Source organism: Mastomys coucha, unplaced genomic scaffold (genome assembly GCF_008632895.1).
Source record: "Mastomys coucha isolate ucsf_1 unplaced genomic scaffold, UCSF_Mcou_1 pScaffold21, whole genome shotgun sequence".
In the NCBI taxonomy this organism is placed as follows: domain Eukaryota; kingdom Metazoa; phylum Chordata; class Mammalia; order Rodentia; family Muridae; genus Mastomys; species Mastomys coucha.
In genome coordinates this window covers 32,070,485-32,076,483 of record NW_022196904.1, presented here as the reverse complement: position 1 = coordinate 32,076,483, position 5,999 = coordinate 32,070,485, and the positions used below count along the sequence as shown (strand labels likewise).

Below are 5,999 nucleotides of genomic sequence, written 5' to 3'. Positions count from 1 at the left end.
TCCCTCTTCTCATTCTATCTGGACCTCCAGCCTCTGAGATAGTGGTATGTCTTAGTCAGGGTTTCTATTCCTGCACAAACATCATGACCAAGAAGCAAATTGGGGAGGAAAGGGGACAACCAGGAATAGCCGCTACAGGTACCCATATTTGGGGTGGGGATCTTTTACCCTGTGGTGGTTTGAATGAGAATGGCTCCTGTCCTGGCTAGTTTAATGACACAACCTAGAGTCAAACGCAAGAAGTGGACCTGAATTGAGAGAAAATTCCTCCATAAGATCCAGTTGTAGGACATTTTCTTGATTGGTGTTAGATGGGGGAAGGCCAAGACCATTGTGGGGGGTGGTGGGTTCTGTAAGAACCTGGGCTAGTTGTCCTGGGCTCTATAAGAAAGCAGGCTGACAAAGTCATGGGGATCAAGACAATAAGCAGCACTTCTACACAGCCTCTGCATCACCTTCTGTCTTCTTGAGTTCCCTCAATGATGAACTATTACCTGGAAGTGTAAGATGAAATAAACCCTTTCCTGCCCAAGTTTCTTTGGTCATTGCATTTCCTCACAGCAATAGTAACCCTAAGACAGCGTCTATAGGCTCATATGTTTGAATACTTGGTTCCCACTTGGAGGGACTATTTAAAAGGAGTTAAGGGCTGTGGCTTTGTTGGAGGAAGTGTGTCACTGGTGGTGGGATTTGAGGTTTCAAAAGACTCAAGCCATTCCTAGTGTGACTCATGTCAGCCTCTCAGTTTCTGATCATGATGTGAGTTCTGAGCTGCCCCTTGGCTCTGCCATTATGGACTCTGACCCTCTGAAACACCCTCAGTTATGGTTTTTTATCATAGCATAGAAAAGTAACTAAAACACATTCTTTGTTTATAGTCTCTGAAAGTGCTTCAACTGATACACCTAGGAATGTGCTTTATTGACCTCTTAGGCATTTTTCAATCCAGTTGACCCAACAAAGAGTATTGTGCTATCACCCAACATTCCACTGAAAGGAACCCTCTGGAAAGGAGATGGTGGAAGGAAGGCAGCTCTATTTCCTTTTTTCCAGTCTATTTCTAGTAGGAACAGTTACTGGAAGCTTCTGCGGTGCTTCAACATCCTATCCAGGCTCCTCTGAATTTTGCTTAGCACACAAAGCTCTGTCAGGAGATGATTCTACATGATGCCTCTATGATGCTACCCATGGGGATATGTGTACACTATTTCATTCAGTTCCCATGGCACACCTTCAAGCCCTCATTATCTCCTTGCTCAAAGGAAGAAACAGTTAAAGTGCCAGAACAGATCTTACCAGATGCTAAGTGCCTGAACAGGACTGAAATCCAGGTTGGTCTCACCTTTAAATACAATATGATTTTCACTTCATCCCACAGGCTAGAAGATCAAGTCTCTGCCAGCTAAGTGACAAACCTACTTCGTCAGCCTGGGAGTGGTCTGGCAGAAGAATGTGATTTTTTTTTCATATTTCCCTTCAAGTTTCCATCTGTTCACCCAGCAACCAAATTTATGCATGTTCAGACACCATCTGGGACTGGAGCCCCGTTTCCCAATTTGAGGCATTTTTCCATTTTGTACTTAACATGCAAGATGAGGTGGTGGTCCAGAATAAATAGCTTAGCTCAGATTGCCAGGGCTCTGGGTGCCTCCACAGGAATTTTCTCTGAGGAAAGAGAAGAAAGAGGGATTTTTGCTAAACTGGAGTTTTGTTTTTGAGCCATGAGGCTATTTCTTCTGGCTGGCATTTCAGTGGGCTCCCATCTGCTGGCTGCATTTCATGCTGGCTCTCTGTTGTCTCAACTGAGAGCAGATGATGTGTACCACTGAGCGTGTGGGCATATGTGTGTATGTGCATGTGTGTGTATGCATGTGTGCATGTTTGTAAGCCCACACCTTCACAACATTGAAAATGCTTCTTATTGCCTGTTTCTCCCAGACCTGGTGTGATCATAAGCATACAGCCATGCACCTGGAATAGACTGAGCTTGGAGAGAGAAAAAGCAGAGACTCCATAGGTTTGCAGCTTCCAGAGTCTTCAGAGTTCTCACACGTTCTGTAGTGATTTTAACCATATTTAACTTAGGATCCAGAAAACCTCTCATATTTAGAACCAAACTGAACTTTAAAAACTTGTTCTCTCACCCCATTTCAAAACAGATTCAAGTATTATGGCTGCGTCATGATTAGGTTAAACTCCTCTGTTATCTGCACATGTTATATGACTTCTTGCTTGCAGATGTCCAATGAGTAATATCCATCATCACTGTTACATTCGTAGGCAGTCAACTTCCAGTCCCAGAGAGTGGACTGCCAGAGCCTATCTAGTTTGTTTTTGACAGAGTCTCCAAATACAGATCAGGCCTAGAACTTGTCTTATTTGCTCAGCTTCTTAAGTACTGAGATCACAGGTCACAATGTCTGACTATTATCTTGATGTCCTTATGCGCCCTACACTTTTTTCATGGTGCATGTCCTCTTACTGTGCCTATCATTGTCCAAGAATAGCCAATGCTGTACCATTTTTTGAGGCGACATGTAACCCTCTCTCATTCTTCCTTATATGTATTCCTCTTGTTCCTGTAGTCTGGGTGGCAAATGCTTGTGGTGTTTTAAAGAAAGCCTATGGTTGAGTTCAATATGCACGTGGTTTGGAGGGCTCATCTTTCTCAGTAGGTGGCAATTTACACACAGAGATGTAAATTGGGGATGTAGAAAGACTAGTCTACACCGTGTACACAGAATTTTGCCTACGGTCTAGCATCCACTTACACTATATGGCCTACATTTGTTGTCTGTGTTGTATTCTCAATTGGGGATTAACATGAAAGGGTAGGAAGCAAGGAAAGTGATATGGATGGAAGAATGTCAGCAGCATAACTTTACAGAGGGCACTGAGAATTCCAGGGACCTCCTGCAGTAGTTGATCAATGGTCAAAGCTCTTTCTTTCTTGGGTAGTTTTCTTCTTAGCAAGTTCTGAATCCCTTCTTCTTTTGAGTACTTGCACACTACTCCAAATCCCATACCTTCTTACTCCTTCCCTTTCCCTTTCTGCAGTACTGGACATGCAGCCCAGGGCCTCATATAGGTTAAACAAGTGCTGTTCTGCCAAGTTACATCCCCATCCCTTCCCCATGCTTGTGGTACTAGGGATGTAACTCATGCCTCTGTACATGTTAGGCAGGCACTAGACCACTGAGCTCCTAAGGCCCCTCTATAACTTATAATTTTGAAACAGAATCTTACTAAACTGATAATCTTGGCTGTGAACTTAATAGCCTCCTGCCTAGGCCTCCTAAGTAGTTAGTATTATAGGTTTTTATAACATAGAACCCTGCCAGTGCATTGATATACTAGCCCTGAGGTAGTAGTTTGCACAAGTAGGGAATTTGAAAGGAGCTTCACTAATGAACCATATCTCATAAGAAAGGCTTAAAGATATCTCTCATCCCTCCCACTGAAGTTGTGGATGTAGTAAGACAAGTGCTTGTGATGAAGGGAACTTCAACTAACACTAAATCTGCTGGCACATTGGCCTTATATGTCTGAATTCTCCAGTACTATTAAGAATAAATTTCTATTGTTTTAAGTCACTAAGTCTCTCTGTCTTGTTTAAACATCCTGAATGGACCACAACATCATTGTATGCCATTCCCCTTATCTTTTGATGAGCCTTGGTGTGGTATCCAGGATCCACATACTCCATAGAACAATGTAGAGGATGCTGGCTGAGGCTTAAGGTTTCCTGGCTGCTTGCCCCTAGCTGGTGTTTACTGTCTGGAACCTTTATTCCCATCCTATCCTTGGAGGCAAACTTCTAAGCATTCTTCAAGATCCAAATGTCAGGTAGCACCTCACCTAGGAAGACTTCTAGTTCCCAGGGTGTTCCATCTATGTACTTTATGGTCCCTGTGTGCTGACTCCAAATGGGCCTGCTGGCTGACTTCTCTTTTCTGTGTGTTCCTGAGATAAGATGCTGTAATTTGCACCGTAAGGAGTCAACGTTTGCCAAATTCGTAGCAGAAAATTCTGGACAATGACCTAGCCATCTTGTGTCAACAAGCACCTCTCAGCTCTCATGTGCTGGGATATTTGTATGTAGAGCCTGATGTCCATTCGAGAGCTCACAGTTCAGGACCCAGCACCCTTTCCTTTTAACTTCAGCACTGGGGCTGAAGCCCCTCTGGCCAAGATTCCCTCCTGATAAATGATCTGGAAGCATCTACATAGGACAAGCCAATATAGCCTAGCTTACAGAGGGTACAGTTTGAGGTTTGAGTAGGAAGTTCGTGATATACACTTCCTTGCAATTAGAAACTAACCAGCCATGACTTCTCAGCTGGTCAGTGTTGCCAGGTTGGAGTCTCAGTTGTAGCTGTCTGACTCAAGGATTCTGGGGAGATAAGCATGCCTACTAAATGTCCATCTAGTCCCTGCTGCACACCAAGGCCATTTACCTACTCCCAAATACAGCTACCCACTGGGGTCTAGCTGTTGAGAGGTGTGAGCTGAGCTGCAAGAGGATATGATACTTTCTTTCTCTGCCTGGTGTTCCCTCTGAACAGCAGGGACTGGATGGTCTTTACTGGGACCCTCTTTTACTTCTTTGCATGGTATGGCTTAATAATGAGGATTCACGTATGATTTTCATGGTCTTTTTCTAGGATCTTTGGCAGGTGATGGTGGTTTGATGCCATTTTGAAACAATATGCCTATCCTTTGTGAGCCACAGAAATGGATTTAGTTATTTTTCTAGGGACCCCCACACTTACAGAGCGAAAAGACTGTCTTTAGTCACTTCAAAGCCAGACAACATTTCTGAGTCTGCAGGGAACTGCCTCCTTCAAAACAAGTGTCGAGGTGGGGCAGTCCTGGCCCTACCTTCTGTTAGATATGTTGTCCAACAGAAAGGGATATATAGCCCCTTGCTGAATCTTATTTTCATTATATGCAAACAAAGAATGATGATACTTAAGTTATTATTGCAAATAATCCATATCTACATATGTTGAATGGCTGTCTAGGGTGAGGAGCACTATTGACTGCTAAGAGGCAGTGGCCCCATACAGCACCTGCTTGGAGCACCAATGAAGCCCTACCACTGCATCTTCAACAAAGACAAAATGCTAGAGGTGGAATTTGAGGTCACAATGAGAAGGGGACAGATGTTAGGCAAATAAAGCTGGACACACGTAATCAAATCAGTCTAAGTTCAGGTGGGGTTTTGAGCCCTAAACAGTGATGGATGATAAGTATGTAAAACCAAATCCAGGGGACAAAGGTCTTAGGAGCAGGGAGGAGCTGTTTCTAGGCACCAGTGAGTTCTTCTTCTAAGCAAGGTTTCAGCATCTCACTGGTGGGTGTCATCTGAGTGCTTAGGGCAAATGATGGATGGTGGTGAGTTGTGAACTTGAGAGGCAGTGTGATGGAGGCATGGTGTTCAAAATCACATGGGTGGAATGCAGGTATTAGATAGTCTGTGGAAGGGGTCTGACTCTCTTCCCTACTTTGCTGCCCTTCTGTGCTCAGAGGACACAAGGTCTCATAGTCCTAGAATCAAAAGACAGCAGAACTTTGGCATGTTAGCCCTTTGGGACCCAAGAGAACCTGATATAATTGATGCAGGGGCAAATGACAAGAGGTGTGATTTAAACTCTAAGGACCATGGCTTGTTTCTTTCTCTTCATGGGCCTCAGTTTCCTCCTTAGGCGGATGTGAGATTTGGATCTGATTTTGCCAAGAGCTTTTTTCATCAGTGACAGCTTATGTTCATAAAGAGCACCATTAAAAAAAGAAGAAAGAATCTCAAGAAAGCCCCGTCAGTCATCAGTTTACAAGTTTTCTGTGCAGTTTCCCCCACTGGGAGACAAAAATGTGATTAGAACATATGTTAGGCTAATTGTTCCCCAAACAGAATAATTTAAATGTTTGGATATGCTTGCAAGAAAGAAGCAAAATGAAGAGAGTAGTGGGCAGTAGGAAGGGGGCTGGTTCCTTCT

The 5,999-nt window shown here is 43.7% G+C and overlaps 1 long non-coding RNA gene across 1 annotated transcript in view; it reads right to left on the bottom strand.

Moving 5' to 3' along the window:
* Window positions 1-1,494: 1,494 nt before the first annotated feature.
* The window catches only part of LOC116100482, a 12,569-nt gene continuing 8,064 nt past the window's right edge, over window positions 1,495-5,999 (bottom strand). Inside the window, exon 2 of the long non-coding RNA XR_004122599.1 lies at window positions 1,495-1,665. This is a non-coding gene — a long non-coding RNA (uncharacterized LOC116100482). The remainder of the gene's footprint in view (window positions 1,666-5,999) is intronic.